Source organism: Eubalaena glacialis, chromosome 12 (assembly GCF_028564815.1).
Source record: "Eubalaena glacialis isolate mEubGla1 chromosome 12, mEubGla1.1.hap2.+ XY, whole genome shotgun sequence".
Lineage (NCBI taxonomy): Eukaryota > Metazoa > Chordata > Mammalia > Artiodactyla > Balaenidae > Eubalaena > Eubalaena glacialis.
This window is the reverse complement of record NC_083727.1, coordinates 25,536,022-25,557,863: the sequence shown is the minus strand read 5'-3', so window position 1 is coordinate 25,557,863 and position 21,842 is coordinate 25,536,022.

The window sequence follows — 21,842 nt, the reverse complement described above, 5'->3', positions numbered from 1 at the left end:
TCTCATCGCATAGGGACTCCAGAGAAATAGGACACAGCTCTTTCGAGGGAAATGCATACTTGTTACTCCTCTGACTAGAGTTTCTGCCTGAGATTTATCTCGTACTCTGCGAGTTGGGCCAGACAAGATAGAAACCACAAATATGTCTTCCCCTTAGGCCCAGAGCAGAACCAGACCAGCTTTTCTCATAAGCGCGGAGCTCTTTGAGTGAAGTCACGGACCGGGAAGAAAGCAAACGCCCTTAAAGTTCTGCAGGGGGAGAGGGAAGATGACTCAGTACAGGAGAAAGAGTATGTGGTTGCCTTTGTTCCTCCAGAATGGCAGCCCCGTTGTGTTCCTCCCGTCTTTGATGTGTCCTTTAATGCCAGCCAGAGCCTGATATTAGACTGGGGGGTGAAGGAGCTCTGGTCAACAAGCCCTTTTAAGGCCAGCTCTAGTCTCAGCTCCCTGAGACCCACAGTCCAGGTTCATCCTTCCTACCTAGGAAGTCTTGTAATGCTTACTATTCCTACCCATAGCTCTCATTTGGCAGCTTTTATTTTTATGTAAACAGCTTTTCTCCTTCGGTAGATTATAAATTCTTTGAGGACAGGATGGAAAGATTAGTAGCAGATTGTAAAGACAACAAACACTAGATAAATGTTGATAACTGATAATCAAGGAAAGGATCCTTTAATTTGGGAAAAGTATTTGATGAAAGAGATACCTCCTGCCGGGATTAGAAGGAATTTGGAAGCCTTCTTCTAAATCAAGAAATGTCAAAATAGAATGTCTGGAGGCTTCACCAGAGTGGGAAAGTGAGTCTAGAAGCACGAGGAAAACAAGGCACCACCAGAAGAAGAAGTGGATTTGGAGCTGAGGGGTAAGGTCAGCACTGCAGACACAGCAGGGACAACCACAAGCAGAAATTCCAGCCAGGAGGAATCAACGTGTCAACTCAAGCCCAAGACTGGGGAGCGTCCAGTGGGTAGATTCACATTTGAACCATTCCTTGGGGCCTCTTATGTGGCACTGGGGAATACCCACTGCAAGACTTTGAACCACTGTGATTTGTCTATTGCAAAACATATGTACATACTTGTTTGTTTATCTCTAAATAAAACTTGGTTTTACTACACTGCAATTATTGAACTTGCAAGTGGAGTTCATGCCAGTTTACTACACTATCAAATGGACAGTTTTCTCCGGTTTTAGCTCGTGCCAAAGAACATGATTTTGGAGTCAAAAAACCCTGACATTTAAACTTCTGAACCTAGTTTCCTCTTTTCTGAAACAAGAATATTTCTCATCTCAACAAGTCTTTGCTTCTAGCACCTTACCAGGCATATAGTAGACACTTCATGAATATTAGTTTCCTTCCTTTCTTTATGCCTTAAGTATATCTGGCAAGATGATTATAACTAGAGACATTAGCGCATGTTTAAGCTATAATAAATGTTTCCTGTAAGAAAGCAAAGGAAATAGCCTGAACTCTCAGAATCATTCGGAAAAAAAACCCAAGAAGGCATTTAATTACTTCGGTCTTGCTCTTCTCTTAAGTAGATGACCTATTATAAAAAGCAAACTGTCTTTCAATTAAGTTCATTTTGTTTTATGATGTGTTCAGTTTTCATAAAATCAACTCCAGGAATTAATTTACTTCCTTCTAAGAGGAAATAATCTTTCAAGGAGCACTTATTCTTTTTACTACCTTTCTCATGCATTATGATCCTTTTATATCATGCACAGTTTTAATTTTAAATGCTTTCTTAAAGCAATTTAAAATGGTATTTTCACTGGCTGATATTTATACACTTGAAAATTAGTAGATTTTGCCCTGTATTGGTACATATTTCTAAATATCCATTTAGATATTCTTCTAAGGGCTCTTAGCACATCAAAGGGGTATGTAAATAATTTTTAAAACAAACCTGAGAAAAACCACAACCAACAATTTGTACTAGTCCTGAAAAGAGCAAACACAAACTTATCACCTTTCTACATAGAACATTATAAACACCTTTTTGGTACAGTTACCAGATGGATGAAGTTGGAGGATATTAATTATATATACATTAAAAAAGAAAATGTCTATTCATGTACAAGTTACTACCTAGTGATCAGTAACAATCAGTAGGTAAGAAAGCAATGTACTTCAAGTAACAAATATTTATCAAGCACACCTTATATGCCCAGCACTATGCTAGGTCCTACAAACCTGGCTGTGAATAAGACCCCTTATTGTCTTACTAATTACACTGTATATTTAAGGATACATCAAAAAAATAGAATCATATACATTATTTTACTGCATTAAAACACAAAATTAAATCTTAATATATTTTAAAATATTAATTTTATCATAAAAATAAATCAACAAAGAAGCCAGAAGGTTGAGCCAAAATGGAAACTCAGCTGTAACAGCTACTGGATTTATAGCCATTAAGCTATCTGGAAACTATTCTCTTCCTTTAAAATCCAAAATAGCTATAGAAAGCCCTCTCACTCCCACAGGGCATATTAGCAATAGAAATTGAGATCAGAGGGTTGGAGGAGCAGAGACAGAGTTCATACAAAGTGAAGCCATATGTACTAGGCTGGATTATTGTTCACAATTCTTCCCTCCATCCTTCAGCCATGTAAACCTACAGCACACTAGAGTGGATGGGTGTATTTCCTTACTTCACTGATGTTGCACCATGTAACTTGCTCTGGTCAATGGGATGTCAGTGAACATGACATGCACAAAGGACCTAAATGTCCTTGCCTTCTTTGACTCAGTCTTTAGCACTCCATGATTGCCATGAAGAGGCATGCACCAGCTAGCTGCTGCCCATCAGTACGGGCCCCAGAGTAAGATACGCAGGCAGTCCTACACTTGACCTAAAGCCAAGAGCCAAGACAAGCCAACCTGCAGCCTAAAGCAGAGTTACCCCTGCTAACCTGCAGGCCTGTGAGCAAAAATAGAAATGCTTCCTGTTATAAGCCACAGTGTTTTTGAGATCTTTGCAGGATTTTTGGAGCAATAATACACCATTCCTGGTTAAAACAAGTAGCACAAGTACAGATTATAGTATTCCAACTGAAAAGTGATACGAGGACTTCATGCAATTGTAGACAAAGAGGTTCTAACAAATTGTGCAATTAGTTTAAAACCCCTAACAGAAGTAATAGACCACACCAATGAAGGGAATCATGGGACACAAGTGGAAGTCAATGGAAGGTACAGAAAAAGGGCCACAAACAAATGAAGCAGGTCTAGACATCACAGGCTTGCTTAATTACCAACAGTTGGCATGTCCCAATGGCTGACACAATCACCACAGCTGAATTTGTTTCTTGTTAAAAACACAAAGCTTTATTTTCCATTCATGGTTGAAAAATATTTTCACAGATCAAAGACTTTGGCTTAAGTAATTTAATAAAATGAAAGTTTAATTTGATATCAATATAATTTGAAAGGCAAGCACAATGATGTTCTTCTTTGTCTTAGCAAAAGAGGAAACTAAAGAGGCTGACTTACTGTGTAAATTGTACATCTGTACCAAGACGAGACTGAATGCTGTAACAGCAGGCTCTGTGAATGAAAGTTTTGCAATAGTTCAAATAGAGAAAAGCAATGAAGAAATGATTCATTGCATAGCACACACCTTCTGTGTAGGACACCAAAGGCACGCAAAACTCCAAACAACCCACAACATATTAGCCAATGCCATATTCACATTGGGAAGAGAAATTTAGTTTCAGTAAAACAACGTCTATAGCATTGTTGATTTGAACTTTTCTGGTTTGGTAATTAAATTGGCATCTAGTTTTAAATTTTGTTTTTGTTTTGTAGTTCTAATAAATGTCAAGGTGAAAGATTTTGCCTCAGTTAGTATCCTGTTGTTGTGACAGAGAACCCAAACTCAAACTCACTAATAGGAAAGAAAAATTTATTTATTCATGTAGGCTTGGGGTTGTTTAGTGTCATGAGTAGCTTGATCCAGGGGCTCCAAAAATGTAATCAAAATTCAGTTTCTCTTAAGTTTCTTGGCTCCGCCTTCTGCTGTGTCAGCTTCATTCTTAAGATTCATGTGGTAGCCTCTGGCATCTCCAGGCTTACAATCATGTCCTTATTGCTACAAGTTTCTGTGGAAAGAGAAAGTAGACCCCATACAACTGTAGTATTCACTCTGGGCGAACCAGTCACTATACCTAAGGCCATATCTCCTGTAGCACAACGTGAAGCAGACAGATAGTTTTCAATGAGAAGTGGAGGTGGGAAAAAGGTTCCCCAAATGAAATTAGGGTCCCATTAGCAAAATAAGGGGTGACTTTGGGTGGACAAAGAACCCAAAGTTCTATAGCAGGAGTTGGCAAACTATGTATGGCCCATATGCCAAGTACGTCCCATTGCCTGCTTTTATACAGCCACTGGCAAAGAATGGTTTCTACATTTTTAAATAGTTGGAGGAAAAAAATCAAAAGAAGATTTCATGACGTGAAAATTATATGAGATTCAAATTTCGTTGTCCCCAAATATTGGGAGACACCACACTCATTCATTTTATGTACTGTCTACAGCTATCTTCATGCTACAATAGTCAGGATAGAAATTATATGGCCCACAAAGCCTAAAATATTTACTATCTTAGTCTTTAAGAAAAGTTTTGCCAACTCTTGCTCTAGAGGTTTATACCCATAGCTTTATTTTAATACATTGTAAGGTGGCATTATTGTTAAAATGACTGAAGTCAAGACTGAGGGTTTTCAGCTGTATATGTCCTTTTAAAGTAGATCAGGCTCAAATTTGAGAACTTTAGTTTCATTTATAGGATACTGAATAGCAACAGCGTAATACCAATTGGGATTTCAGTTGAATAGAGGACATTGAAATGGACATTGCCCAGAAAATGAGGATTCTGATAATGACAAGTAAATTCTGAAATGCTCCTGTGACATCACCTCCAGACGTTTGTCTGATTGGACATAGGCAGTGCTGCGTGGGAGAGTTGAATCACATCAACTGAGACATTTTGTCCATCAGGGAAGAAGAGTACAGATGCTTGGCGGCCAAGCATTAAATTGTTTTAGACATGCCAGTTACATGTCTCCTATGTCCAGTGTCATTTCAAAGGAAATCACCCGTTTCACAGCCCTACTGATGACCCTGCTCTAAGCACTTCACCCAGGGGTGGCCAATCCATAGCCCAGCCAATGGCCTAGGACTATTAAAAGCCCTCAGAGATGAGCTGGGGTATTAGTTTCCTGTAATTGCCATAACAAATTACTACAAACTGGATGACTTAAAACAGAAATGTATTCTCTCACAATTCCAGAGGCCAGAAGTCTGAAATCAAGGTGTTGGCAGGGTTGGTTCCTTCTGGAGGCTCCAAGGGAGAATCCATTTCACGCCTCCCTCCTGGCTTCACATGGCTGACAATTCTTGGCATTCCTTCCGCTTTTGGCTACCCTCTAATCTCTGCCTCCGTCTTCACATGGCCTTTACCCTCTCTGTGACTCTATTTCTTATCCTTCTTTGTCTCTCATAAGGACACTCATGATTGGATTTAGGGTTCACCTTATTCTAGAATGATCTCATCTTGATATCTATGCCTTAATTACATCTGCAAAAACCCTTATTCCAAATAAGGTCACATTCTGAGGTTCTGAGTGGACATGAATTTGGGAGGACGCTATTCAGCGCACTACAGCTGGGTCAAATAAAATCAGGAATTTGAATATAGATGGGAGAATATAGATGAGGCAACTAATATTGGAAGTTGAAGTTTCAATGATGTCCTAGAAGGAACCAAGGGCAAACCAAACTTATGAGCAAGCTGAAGGCACTAAAATTCAGAAATTATAGATACAGAAAAAGCTATGAGGAAGAGAAAGTGTATAAAATTGACTGTAAGGAAGCCAGGTGGTAGCAGAAAGAGACGCAAAAAGACAGCAAGAGATGCAGAGATCAAGATTATAAGAGTCATATTAATACCAGGGCACTCATAGCCCTGTGTGACCACACATAACTATCCCTGTACTGCCTTGGACATGTTCCAGATTCTGAAGATATCTACTGGTCTTAAGTTCCTTTGAGATTCTATCTCTCTTTTTGCCAACTATATTTTTATAATAATCACCATTACTAAACTTTGCCGAAATATGTCCCTTTTACTTATAACCTAAAGAGCTTAATATCTTGAGTATATTTAAGATAACTGCTGAGTAAAATTTATGTGGTACATGTTCACAGTGAGGTCCCAGTAACTCTAATTAATCTTTTTGCTTTATTTATAAAAATTCCTGAGTTAAAGAACTCCAGGTAATTATAAAAGATATCTGAGTCAGATATACCCAGCTGATAATTGCAGTCAAAACGTGATTGTCAGCAGTCATCATGGCATGTGGACTGGCCAACTTTTACTAGGTAAGCTGCAGTAACAACCCCCAAATCACAGTGGCTTAAACAATAAAAGATTATATCTCATTCACATTGCTTATCAGCCATGGGTTGATGGCAATTCTTCTTCTGCCACATGTTTCTTCTTTAACATTCTCATAGTAGAGGGAATACAGAGAGTTGGCAAAAAACACAATAATAATCAACACTTCTATTTAGACATAATGTAAGTCATATCTGCTCACATTGAATTTCAGGGAATTTGAACTTGGAATAAAGAACTTTCGGTTCAGTCTGGTTGCCATATTGAGTAGGGAACACATAAACACAAAAGACATGGATGGTCATTTCCCACTCACCCAGCATTTGTGAATCAAACAAAGCTATACTGCCGGGAGCTGGAAATGAAGGAGATGTACAGAGAAAAGCAGATATGGAGAGAGTACCTAATGAGATTTCGAGTACTTGATTTCAGATACATTTGATACCAGCTGCATTGCTACTCTTGGGTCCCATAAACTATATCAACATATGCATTGGAAACCTTTTGTGTACATCTCTTTTTCTCACATCTGATTGAGATACAACTGATTTCACACAGGCTTCCACTCTTTCTTTTACAGCATCTCACCTCGAAAGTGGACCACACACTCTTGATTCCTGTGCGGAGTTTCTCTGGACCAGTGGTATAGGACAATGTGGTAGCTCACTGGTACTGACACAACACACCCAGAAGCACAAACCAGCTGTTGGAGGAAATGCTTCTCATCTTCTCCCTTTGACAGAGGTCTGCAGAAGTTCTCGGCAGGAACAAGCACCAATCAGTCTCCTAATAATGCAGCCCAGTGTTGCCTTCCTCTCCTTCCCTAGTTCAATTTCCTTGGTCCCTCCTTTCTGCTTCCTTGAATCACAGCCCAAATAAACTATTTGCATGTAACCCTAGACCCAGGCTCTGCTTTGGGAGAAACCCAGAATAAACAAGTTGATACCAGAAGTAGCCACAGAAAGAAAACCCTCAAGACAAAATTCTAGGGCTTCCTGGTGGCACAGTGGTTGAGACTCCTCCTGCCAGTGCAGGGCACACGGGTTCGAGCCCTGGTCTGGGAAGATCCCACATGCCGCAGAGCAACTAAGCCCATGCGCCACAACTACTGAGCCTGCGCTCTAGAGCCCATGAGCCACAACTACTGAAGCCCGAGCACCTGAAGCCCATGCTCCGCAACAACAGAAGCCACCGCAATGAGAAGCCCGCACCCCGCAACAAAGAGTAGCCCCCACTCGCCACAACTAGAGAAAGCCCGCGCGCAGCAATGAAGACCCAATGCAGCTAAAAATAAATAAATAAATAAATTTATTTTTTAAAAAAGACAGGATTCTAAACCTGGATCACCCACTGGTCATGCAGCAAAAAGAACCCCATTGTTGGTAGTATGTGAGATGGTTATAATCTCTGATAACAATGGCTTCGCAAATTGCAGTCGCCCATGCTGGACTGGAATGTGGTGGCAGTAGAAGGCACAGCACGGTTATGTGGTAATTTGGGACTGGAACAGATGGCAATCGTAATTACAAGAATTATAAAATGGTTTGGCTTCTGTTAACTGCTTTTAAAGTCTTGATAAAAGAAAACATATTCATGTCATTCAACTATAATGCAAAGCCCACTATAAAAATAAAAAGTCTTCCATGTCAGTGTCTTTTCCATAATTGGTTCTGGATCCACTGGATATCCATATGGAAAAAGTGAACTTTGACCTCTACTTCACACCATATCCCCAAAGTAATTCTAGGTAGATCATGGACCTAAATGTAAATATTAAAACAATAAAGCTTTTAAGTGCAGGGAACTCTACCCAATACTCTTTAATGACCTATATGGGAAATGAATCTAAAAAAAGAGTGGATATATGTATATGTATAACTGATTCACTTTGCTGTACACCTGAAACTAATACAACATTGTAAAACAACTATACTCCAATAAAAATTTTAAAAATTAAAAAAAAAATAATAAAGCTTTTAGAAGAAAATAGAGAATATATTCATGACCTTGGGGTTAAACAGAACATACACAGCACTAACTATAAGAAAAGATAGATAGGACTTCCCTGGTGGTGCAGTGGTTAAGAATCCACCTGCCAATGTAGGGTACACGGGTTCGATTCCTTGTCCGGGAAGATCCCACATGCCGCGGAGCAACTAAGCCTGTGCGCCACAACTACTGAGACTTCGCTCTAGAGCCCATGAGCCACAACTACTGAACTCGTGTGCCACAACTACTGAAGCCTGTGAGACTAGAGCCCGTGCTCCACAACAAGAGAAGCCACCGCAATGAGAAGCCCATGCATCGCACCGAAGAGTAGCCCCCGCTCGCCGCAACTAGAGAAAGCCCACGCACAGCAACGAAGACCGACCACAGCCAAAAATAAATAGATAAATAAATTTATTAAAAAAAAAAAAGAAAAGATAGATAAATTGGACTTCATTAAAATTAAGAACTTCTGTTCATCAAAAGATACCATTAAGAGAGTTAAAAGGTAAGCCAAGGACTTGGAGCACGTATTCAATGAAGTACTTAGATTCAGAACACATAAAGAATTCTTACAAATCAATAAGAAAAAAAGAAACTCATATAGCTGGATTTTTGAAAACTGCCTCCATGTGGTATATACACAGTGGAATACCACTCAGCCATAAAAAAGAATGAAATAATGCCATTTGCAGCAACATGGATGGACCTAGAGATTATCATGCTAAATTTAAAAAGTCAGAAAGAGAAAGACAAACACCACATGATATCATTTATATGTGGAATCTGAAATATGACACAAATGAACTCAGGTACAAAATGGAGACAGACTCACAGACATAGAAAATAAACTTTTGGTTACCACAGGGGAAGGTGGGTGGGGGGAAGGCATAAATTAGGAGTTTGGGATTAGCAGATACAAACTACTATATATAAAATAGATAAACAACAAGGTCCTGCTGTATAGTACAGGGAATTAGATTCAATATCCTATAATAAACCATAATGGAAAAGAGTATGAAAAAGAATATGTATATTTATGTATAACCAAATCAGTCTGCTGTACACCAGAAACTACAGAAACTAACACAACATTGTAAATCAACTATACTTCAATTAAAAAAAAAAAAAAAACTGCCTCCAAAACCCTTTTCACAAGGAGGATAAACAATGGTAAAATGCATATGGAAAGATGATTTAATTTCACTATTCATCAAGGAAATGCACATTAAACCTATAATTTGATACCACTACACTCCCACAAGAATGACTTAAATGAAAAGAACTGTCAGGACAACGTAAATACCTGGTGAGGATGTGGAGCAAATGGAACTTGTTGCTGGTAGGGGAGTTTAAATCAGTACAACAACTTTGGGAAACTGCTTGGCAGTATTTAACTAAAGTTATATGTACATATGGTCAATAACTGAGCAATTCTACTCTGGGAAAATTCTACTTCCCAAAGAAAAAAGTGTTTATGTTCACCATGAGTCACATGAAAGAATGTGCATAGCAGTTTTATCATAATAGCACAAACTGGAAATAACCCAAATGTCCATTAATAGGGGAACGGATGAATGAACTATGGTAACGATGGAATGCCAAACAGCAATGAACAAGAGCTACTGCTTCACACAACAACATAATATGTTCACAGACATAATGATGAGCAAGAGTACAAACCACGAACCCATTTTTTACAAAGTTAAAGAATAGGAAAGGGCTTCCCTGGTGGCGCAGTGGTTGAGAGTCCGCCTGCCAATGCAGCGGACATGGTTTCAATGCCGCGGAGCAACTACGCCCGTGCGCCACAACTACTGAGCCTGTGCTCTAGAGCCCGCGAGCCACAACTACTGAAGCCCGGGCACCTAGAGCCCGTGCTCCGCAACAAGAGAAGCCACCGCAATGAGAAGCCCGCGCACCACAACAAAGAGCAGCCCCTGCTCACCGCAATTACAGAAAGCCCGCGCGCAGCAACGAAGACCCAACACAGCCAAAAATAAATAAATTTATTTAAAATAAACTATTCTAAAAAGAATAGGAAAAATGCTTTTTTTTTTTGGCCATGCTGCACAGCTTGCGGGATCTTAGTTCCCCAACCAGGAATCGAACCCCGGCCCATGGCAGTGGAAGCGCAGAGTCCCAACCACTGGACCACCAGGGAATTCCCAGGAAAAATGCATTTATGATGAAAGAAATCAAATAGTGATGCCTTTCTGGGGAAAATGTTGATTGGGTGGGGATATGAAGAAGCCTTCTGGAGTGTTGGAAATGGTTTGTATGTTGATTGGGTAGCAGTTATAAGCATGTATACAAATGTAAACATATACTAAGCTCTACATTTAACATATATTTACTTTGCTATATGTAAATTATACCTTTATAAAAAAAGGAAATAAAAAGAGAAAGGGGAAAAATAAAAATAAATAAAATGACCCTCATTTCCTATAGCTGTAGGGCAATATATGCTTAAAAAATTAGGCCTTAGACTTAACTGTAAGAGTCACAAAACTGCAAAGGAGAGTGAAGACACAACCTCACAAAGTCTTCCCTGCCAAAGTCAGGGCCCTGCTAGGGAAAGCTGTATCCTGACATCCGGGATAGTGACATTTGGGTGGATACATCAGAATATCTTGAATCCCCAAATGTCCATGAAACTTCTGCCAGAAGCACCAATCCTTTCCCCCTTGCTAGAGAGAGAAATTCACAATGGCTGGAAGCCTTACAAAACGCTCACCTGAGTCAGTCGCTTTGTAAGACAATGTTTTTTCTGTTTAAGAGATGCCACTACAACCTTCACCGCCTCAGGAATAACAAGGGTTTACTGGGCAAAAACATTTCCCACTCTGGGAGGAAATAGCTTATACAATCAAAACAATCACAGGACCAGAATAATAAATGCTGGCAAGAAGTGAAAGAGCACGTGTGGGAGTGTATCTCGAGAGTGCTCAATCGATCGGGGTAGTGGTAAGGGGCAAAGAATATAAATCTGCACAGTGGAGAACTTGCTGACACTGGAGCCCTCTCCTATGACCTGGGGTTATGCCTCCTGGGAAGGAAATCTGGAGTTATCCTAACATGCTGCTGAGATGGGCTCTTGAAGTGTGGCCATCTAGATGTCTTACTGTAAGCAAGGTTGAGACGCCAGAACTACTTCGGCAGAATATTAAGGAAGGGGTCATAAAGGTCAGGGAGGTGAAAATGTTAAGATAGATTTATCACACTTCTTACATATGATCTGAGAACGCACTGTCTGACCATATTCCCCGGGAAGCCCTAGAGGACACTGGCTTCACTAAGGAAATGAGAAATGCATCAACCGGTTTGAATTGGGATCTTCGAGAAACTCAATGACACATTTCCTCTATGTGTTGAAGAGCTGCTGCCTTGAAACCAGCGTTTAATAGAGGTGATAAGATTCTAGAACGGCAGAGGCCTGGGAATGGCACCTGACCGAGTCAATATGGACATAACTACCGTAATTGACAGCAAGGCTGGAATGGCAAACACAGTGTCTTTACAGAAAGCTGTGGTAATGGTTACAGATTATGACCTTGCTAGGAGCAAGACAGAGGGATGGATACCCAATCAAGGCATTACTTATTTGCCTTGGAAAATGAAAAACAAAATAACTGCTGAGAAGACTGATATCAGCTGCAAAATAGAAAAATATTGTGGTCTCTCATTGAGTTTTAAGCCAGTTCATAGACCAGATCCCATGATTAAAGGTGGGTATGGGTCTCCTTGAGGAAGGACTTTATAATACCTCCTCAAGTCTGCACAAAAAAAATTCTTCCAATCTTTCTTTAAAACCTCTTGCAGCCATTTAAAACAGAAACTTTACACTGGAGAAAAGAATCTTCCTAGACTTTTTTTTTTAATAGATTTTTTTGATGTGGACCATTTTTTTTTAAAAAGTCTTTACTGAATTTGTTACAATATTGCTTCTGTTTTATGTTTTGGTTTTTTGGCCGCGAGGCATGTGGGATCTTAGCTCCCCGACCAGTGATTGAATCCAAAACCCCTGCATTGGAAGGCGAAGTCTCAACCACTGGACCATCAGGGAAGTCCCTCTTCCTAGACTTTTTTGAGGACTGTTACATAATAGGGCCTGAACTGACACTGAAACAATCAAGCCCAAGATGCCATCATAGACCTCTGGATAGAGTAAGGACTTATGGATGCCAGGTGATATCTTTGATGCCTGGCACTAGTCCATTGTTACTGTGACCCCCAAAACTCTGCAGAATAGAATAGAATCCTAAAGATAGGAAATAATCTATTCTGTGGTTATTTCCCTAGTTCCCAGGTGTGAAATTTGAATGGACATACTTATCATTTGGCAGAACTTTCACATTCTGTGACCTACTATGTAAAAATTATCATGGTAAGAAGGGCTATAAAGAAATCCTTGAAAATGTCCCCGCACTACAGTCAGTCTAAGTGCCAAGATAGTAAACCAAACACATCCCAAGAGGAATTTCAAGAATTCACACAGCTCTCAAATATTTAGAGGATGCAGTGTGTTGGTTTCCCTGTTTAATTCACCTGTATGACCACTGCAAAAACCAGATAGATCATGTGGCTTAATGGTGATATTTTAAACTTAACCACTTGCTAGTTCCAACTGAAACTGATAAGCTGGATGTAGTATGTTTAATAGAAATGATCAACACAAGCTCTGGCATACAGTATATAGTTCTTGCCCCACCATAAAGAGGATCCAAAAAATTTACCTTTACATGAGAAGGACAGCAGTATATTTTACTGTCCTGACTCAGGGCTTTTAAACTCTTCTGCTTTCTTCATAATATTGTCCTCAAAATTCTTGATCATCTTGATATTCTCCGGAAAATCAAGCTGGTCCACTATGACATCATGCTAAGTAGACTTGGTGAATAGAAAGTGACAAGTACTCTGGATGCCGTAGTAAGAACCCTGCATGCCAGAGGGTGAGAGATAAACACTACCAAGATTCACAGGCCTGCTACTTCAGTGAAACTTTCAGAGGGCGAGTAGCCTGGGATGTCACAGACAGACCACCTAAGGAACAGGACAAGTTGTTGTCCTTGTACCACCACTACCAAGGGGCACAGGGGTTGGGGGGCCTCTTTAGATTTTGGAGGCAGTATATACTAAACTTGGGAATACTGCCCCAACCCATTTATCAAGCAGTTCAGAGGGCTGCCAGCCAGTGGGGCCTGGAGACAGAGAACATGCATCTGCAATTTTAAGCCACTCAAGTCATATGCTAACTGAGAACCAATGATGTTAGAAGTATCCTTGATATTTAAGGATTTAAGGATGTTAAGGATCACTGGAGAACCTCGATAGGAGAGTTGCAACTCAGACCCTAGGATTCTGGTGGAAAGTGATGTCTTTGGTGGCAGATAACTACTTGTCATTTGAAAAGCAGCTCCTGGTGTACAGTTAGGCCCCAGTAGGGACTGATTTCCTGTCATGAGACGTCAAATGACTGTGTGACCAGAGCTACCTACCCATCATGAATTAGAGATTAGAAGATCCACTAAACCATAAATTCAGATGGGTGTAGTGGTAACCCATCATAAAAGGTAAATGGTACATACAGGATAAGGTCCCGCATGTCCCCAGGGCTCAAGTAAATTACATAAACAGGTAGTCCAAGCTCCCATATCTCCTACTTTTATTGTACCAATGCCTCACTTTGCACCTATGACCAAATGATGGAGGAAGATAAAACGCAGGCTTGGTCGTCAGACAGGTTCACTCAGTATGTTGGTGTGAGCCAAAAACAGAATGCGGACACACACAACTCCACACAGGAATGGCCCAAAAAGATGCAGGTAAAGGGAAATCCTCCCAAAGGAAGAGCTAATATATGCTAAATATAGAAATCTAGCGTTTTCTTTGATTAGGTATGTAAACAACAAACCACACTAACGTTGGTAGTATCTGTGACATTGGGATGAACAGAAATCATGTTTTCATTTTTCATTATTATTTATGGCTAGTTATTAGTTATCATATATTTAATTCATTAACAAAGAAGCATACCTTTTGCAATCCCATGTATTTTGTCTTACGCATTTAAAAACATATTTTGAGATGAGTCTACTGGCTTCACCAGCCTGCTACAGAGGTCACAGCACAAAAATGGTTGAGAACCCTGTCCTAAAGACACTCACCCAGCGGTGTCTATTGGCATACACAGGGATAGTCAAGCCAACACCATTTAGCACAGATGGGAGCTGGTGGCAAGCTATGTCTTCATCATTAGAAGGGATGCTGTAGTTTTATTCGATGGACTACTAAAGATACATATACTAAAACACGAATTCATCTTAAAATCACAGCTTGAGTGAACATGAAAAGGGACACAGCAAGATCTATAGCAGAGTATAATTTAGGAAAATTTAAAACAGTTGCACATAAGATAACACTATATATATTTCTCTATCTATATAATTAAACAATGTATACATATTCAAGGACATATATTAATGACATCACACTTTGCAGCAGGAGCCCAGGGCCAGGGGTAGGTAGAACAATAAGACTGGAGACAAAGGATAATGGAAAACAGAAAAAATAAATAATAGCTAACACATGAGAAGAGCCTTAAATGAAAGAGTGATAAAGGTGTGCCATGAACCAAGGAGTCTGTACAGTTTCTTCCCCCTGATTCAAGGTCAAACAAACAAGCAGAAAAACCCCACCATGAACAAAATGCAAAGAAAAGCTAGGGAAAATAATCATTAAAAAAATAAGGCAAAGAGCTTATGTCTTTAATATATAAGAAGCTTTTATCAATCAATAAGGAAAATAGACAGATTTCTTAAATGGACAAAAAAAATCAAATCAGGCAATTAAAAAAAGACTCACAAATATACAAAAAGGAAATATTTAACCTCACAAACAATGCAAGGTAAAATATCCAGTATTGTCAAGGGAGGGGGAAATCTAACCTTTCAAACACTGCTAGTGGGGAAGAGAAAGGTGGTACAAATTTTCTGAAGGGAAATTTGGCATATGTTTATAATTCCACGAAAATTTGCTCTAAAAACCTGCAAAACCTTGGCATAGCATTTTCACAGTTAGAAATGTATCTTAAGGAAATAATGAAAGTGCATGCATATTTAGTTACAAAGATGTTTACTGTGGCATTGTTTCTCACAACTGAAATGTGGAAAAAAGGTGATTAGATATCGGCAAAGTAAATTATAATATCTTCATATTATAGAATAGGATGATGTCACTGAAGTAGCATCAGTAAGATGGGAATACATTTTAAAAACAGCATAGAAGAAAAACACATAAAATCTATGTAGTATGAACCATTTTGTGATTTAATATTTATATAGCATTTTACATCATAAAAGTTTCACATTCATGAAAATAATTTGGAAAACAAAGGTCAAAGAACATAACAATCACCCAAAATTTCACCAACCAGATATATTCCCTGTTTATACTTTGATGTATGTTATGGATAAGAATCCAGTGTAAAGAAATGGAATAAAAACATATTCTTTGGGAACCCAAATGTCAAATTCAATTTCAAATCCAAACGTTGACAAGTGAGTAAATCCTATATGTAAATAGGGTGAATTATGCTATTCCTACCTGAACTTTGAAAAGAGCTAATAACTCAGAAAAGTTAGAGATGCCAACTGGGTGTATCTTCCAAATTCTGATCAGGAAACAAATCTGACTGGAAAGAGGTAGGAAAAATGAATAAGGAGCCACCTATAACTAACATTTTTTTTGAACTTTTACCTAAACACCACAGGCCTGAGGTATGAGGGATTTTATGATAAACTGCTGGGTTTGCACAAGTTAAAATTCAAAGCTTGGGTTCTGGAGACTGGCTGCCTAGGGATGAATCACTGCTCCACTACTTACAAACTCTATGTAATTGGGCAACTTAAGGTCTCTGTCCCTCAGTTTCCTCAGAATGGGGGTGATAACTGGCCCCACTTATGGGGTTGTAGGGTGAAATGAGATAATACAATATATGTAAAGCACTTAGGACTGTACCTGGCTCTTAATAAGCACACTGTAAATATTAACTACTGGCTTCGCAAGCATCAGTGAAGCTATGGAAGTACATTTTTAAAACAGCAATCTGAAGCCCTTCACATCATGTGCATTGAATAAATGACTCACTAGGAAGCTGCACAAGTTATATCCTCCCCTTTCAGTTTGTTCAGGAGAGCTGTTTCATACCAGCATAAATACTTATGGCCCCTATCAGAACTAGTACAGCCGAGAATGATTGCCCTGTGAATAAAGCCTGTGTGTGTAGATATGACATCTAAAAATCAGTACAGGGTTTCTTAGTGGGTTAACTCTCCCCTCTCTTTCCTGAATTCTTAGTATCGGATTATGTCACTGGGCTCAAGACCCTGTTATAATGTTGGCCTATAAAGATATTTGAAGCTTGGTACCCATCTTCTCAGAACTTAAAATCACTTAAGAGGATGATGTCAAAATACCTAAAAAGATAACTAAGTAATCCTAGTATATTCGTTTTCTATTGTTGCTGTAACATATTACCACAAACTTAGTCGCTTAAACAGTACAGATTTATTATCTTACAGTCTGGGAGGTCAGAAGTCTGCAACAGATCTTACTGGACTAAAATAAAGGTGTCAGCAGGGCTGCAATCCTCCTAGACGCTCTTGTGGGAGTATCTGTGTCCTTGCCTTTTCCAGCTTCTAGAAGCTACCCACATTCCTTGGCTCATGGCATCCTTCAGAGCCAGCAATGTCAGGCTGAGCCCTCACACTGCATCTTTCTCATTCCCTCTTCTGCCTCTTCCACTTTTAAAGGACTCATGATTACAGCGGGCCCATCTGGCTAATCCAGGATAATCTGCCTACTTTAAGATCTCCTGATTTACAACTTTAGTTCCACCTGCAATCTTAATTCTTCTTTACCATGTAACCTAACATACTCGTAGGTTCTGGGGACTAGGATGTGGACATCGTTGGGAGGCCATTATTCTGCGTTCTGCACCCAGTAAATGATAATGACCAAGTGAGGTAAAGAAATGGTACATGATAGGATTTTGGCAGGAGGTTAAAGTCACTGCAGCTGAGGACAGTCAGTGAAAGCTTAAAGAAAAAGGCAGATCTATCCTGGCCCTTAAAGCACAGTTTTAAAAGTGGAGTGGGAGGGGTCCAAATGAAAGAAGGAATAAGAACAAAGTCTGGAAAATGTAAGAAATGAAATGGAACCAGGGTACAAAGGATAGAATACTTTGGGTAAAGGAAGGTTCACAAAAGGGGAAAGCACAGTGGCTGGGAACCACCATGAGAAGGGCTGAGGAGTTTCATCTTTATCCTTTGTCAAAGCAAACTGACCCCAGAGTGCTTTTTAACGTTACAGTGTCTTCACCGATGACCATCAGGAGTTAAATGCTTTTTAATGTAATAACATCTCAATGTAATACCATCAGAAAATCAGTAGTTACAGTTTCTGCCCAAATTAAAATAGGTGGCCAAAAATGTCCCCTCAGATGAATGATAAGAAATGATCAAAATTGGATTTTTTTTCCATTTTTAACAGATCCACTTATAGAATCAAAACAGTTTATTAAAAACAAATGATACCTAATGTTAAATATCTCTCATGTTATATTTTTACTACACAAAATAACACGCAAAAATCTTTTTAAATGTGAAAGGGGCTCTTTTTTTTCCCCATAATGTGGCTGCTTGATGCTAAAGGTAATGTTGCAGGTCAGGTTCTCATATCAGATGCTGCATCAAGTCTGCTCCTTCATTTTGTTTTCACAAAACAAAATGACATTTCACAAGGTGCATCATAGCAAAGCAAGCACTGCATATGCTATAATATATGAAATAGGCTCTTCCAAAAATCACCGTGTATTTTCAATAGTTCACCTCCAGATTGTGAATTTCAGTTTTTACTTTTTTGGAAAATGTATTATGTATACTGATTAAAAAAAATTTGTAACTGCACAAAAGGTCAAGAGTGAAAGCCAGTTTCCCTACCTCCTACCCTTGAGCCATATTACGCGCCTCCCCAGAGACAACCACTGCTTGCAGTGACTCATGTCCTTGTACAGAGTATCTTTACACCCAAATGGTAGTGAGACAGGAGGGAAGGGGGCAGGGCACAACCTTAAAAGAATGACATAGCCTTTGAGGATACAACACAAACTCCTTAGAACTGATTAGGGCCCAGACGGTGGAAGATTCGACTTCCAGGGGACCTTGAGCATCATACGCTCACTGTAATACATTAGCATATGCTAAATGACACGCCTCATCTATGAAATGAGGCTAAATACCTTCCGAAGACGTAAGAAGACTGTGAACATGAAATGACAAGATATGTGTAAAAAGCTGAGAATGGTGCCGAGCATTGTCGTGAGCGCTCGGTAACCGAGTGCCCCATGGCTTAGAGCAGCCGTCTTCCAAGTGGGCTCAGGCTTAACTGGTTCTAGGCACCTGCCAACCCTCCACCCCACCAATGCCATTTCTCAGAATCGCCAGGAATCCTCTTGCCTCAAGTTCACTTGCAGCCTCCTGTGCCTCCCACGCTCTCCCCAGATGTCGGCACAGCTCACTCCCTCGCTCTTAGCTTCCTGACCACCCAAGACCTCCCCCTGGTCCCTCTTTGTCCTCTGCTTTGTTTTTCTCCACAACACATCTCACCATTCCCCAGTCCCCACCTCCCACCCCCGCAATAAAATGTGAGCTCTGTGAGAACAGATATTTTTTGTTTTGTTCACTGATGTGTACCCAACACCCTGAACAGCACTGGCATACTGCAGGAGCTCAATAAATATTTACTGAATCAATGAATGACTATTTCCCAATATATCCATTCCATTTAGGCACACTGAGACATGAATATTATAATTCTTGCTGTTACAATTGCCGTGAACATTTTTTTGTCTATTTCCTTATGCACATGTGCTTCTACTTAGAACTACTGGATCATGAGTTAAGCACATCTTTACTAGATATTGCCAATCAACTCTCCAGGGTGGTACTTACTCATATTCCCACCTGCAGTGTACGAGAATTCTGTTTCACATTCTTCACAACGCTTGACATTATCAGACTCTTTAGTTTTCTGCCAATCTGAGTATGAAATGGTATTTTTAGTTTTAATTTGCATTCACTCGATCACTAGTGAATTTGAGCATCTTTTCATGTGTTTATTGATCATTTTGATTTTCTCCTCTGTGAATTACTGTTCATACCTTTTGCTCACTTTTTTATATATTCTTTTTATTTTATTTATTTATTTAATTTTGGCTGCGTTGGGTCTTCGTTGCCGATCGCAGGCTTTCTCTAGTTGTGGCGAGAGGGGGCTACTCTTCGTTGCGGTGCGTGGGCTTCTCATTGTGGTGGCTTCTCTTGTTGCGGAGCACGGGCTCTAGGCGTGTGGGTTTCGGTAGTTGTGGCTCGCGGGCTCTAGAGCGCTGGCTCAGTAGTTGTGGCTCAGGGGCTTAGTTGCTCCGCGGCATGTGGGATCTTCCTGGACCAGGGCTCAAACCCATGTCCCCTGCATTGACAGGTGGATTCTTAACCACTGCGCCACCAGGTAAGTCCTTTAATATATTCTTGATACCAATCTTTTGTCACTTAAATGTACAGCATGTAACTTCTCCAGTCTCTATTGTCTTTTAACTTTTTAAAAGTGATTTTTGATGTACAGAAGTTGGCATTCCATTTCTTAAAGGCAAATTATTCCATGTTAATAATTTCTTAAAGGTGTTTAGAGTTTTTCTTTTTTTTTTTTAAGATTTATTTATTATTTATTTATTTTTGGCTGTGTCGGGTCTTAGCTGCAGCACGTGGGATCTTTCTTGAGGCACGCGGGGATCTTTTGTTGTGGTGCAAGGGCTTATCTCTAGTTGTGGCATGCAGGTTTTCTCTCTCTAGTTGTGGCGTGCAGGCTCCAGGGCGCGTGGGCTCTGTAGTTGTGGTGCGTGGGCTCCAGAGCTCATGGGCTCTGTAGTTTGCAGCACGCGGGCTCTAGTTGAGGTGCGCGAGCTGAGTAGTTGTGGCACGCAGGCTTAGTTGTCCCGTGGCATGTGGGATCTTAGTTCCCTGACCAGGGGTTGAACCCGCATCCCCTGCATTGCAAGACAGATTCTCTACCACTGGACCACCAGGGAAGTCCCTAGAGTTTTTCTTACATACATGGAATTAAAAACACATTTTTGAATTCTTCTTTCCCACAGGCATCTATTTTTCAGCAAGATCTATTACTATCTTTTAGAATACCAGTGTTCCATGGCACAGATTTGGGGAGATGCTTCTCTAAGAAAGAGGGAAGGACAGGAGGCTTTTGAGCAAGATAGAGACATGATGGGAACACAGTTTAGGAAGAGAGGATACTACTTATTGTTCTCTCATTGTTTCACGTGGGAAAGTTTGCCTCTGCCATCTTAAGTTCACAGAGTTGTTCAGAAAATCTTGACTGACTTATACAATGGCTAAATTTATCATTCCATCTGAAAGTCTTGTTTTGTCAAAACATTTGACTAGGCTGACATCATTCTGCATGTTACTCTGTCAAGGAGATTCATAGGCCTTGTGGAACTTCTTTTCTGAAATACTTTATTGGGAATTCTATATACCTAACTTCATATTTGAAAGGTTTAATGTAGCTCTAATATTCTGGTTATTCTAAAAGATTTAACCTTCTGGAATTGAAGTGGTGGGATGCAGTCAGATGTATTCATTTTAGTTTACCTAAATGCCTGATGATTATCATTTGATCATTAAATGCCTAAACTCCAGCGTGACTGAGGAGACTTTGAGCCCCAAGTTCCTTTCCTCAGATTGTCAAGGAAACATTCTAGAGTCCTTATCAGGTTTGATCCTTTAAAGATAGAAACAGTAAGAGGCTACTTCTTGTAACTCAATTCTGATCCCCCTCTTTCTCAATTACAGTCTCAGGTAGACAACGTTGATAATTTAAATGATGTTTAAAGTCCTCATTGTTTCCTATCTCCTATTCTTTTGACTTCTATTCATCTTAACACATTACTAAATTTTAGATTAGGAGTTAATAGTAAGGTTGTCTAGGCACTGTTAGGTGAATAATAAATATAACTTGTAGCAACAAAAACTATGCCATTAAAACATAAACTAATCTAACTTGAATAGAGACTATTACTTTTTCAAATACCATAATTATTAATAATGCTTCAATGAAAAAAATCACTGAATAATTTTTAAGTAATCAAACCAAGACAATTAGTATGAGAAATTACTAAGGACATGAGAGAAAAAACTGAAGACATAATTTTAAAGCATTTATCCCACATGCCGCGGAGCAACTAAGCCCGTGCACCACAACTACTGAGTCTGCGAGCCACAACTACTGAGCCCGCGTGCCACAACTACTGAAGCCCGCGCGCCTAGAGCCTGTGCTCCGCAACAAGAGAAGCCACCACAGTGAGAAGCCCGTGCACCG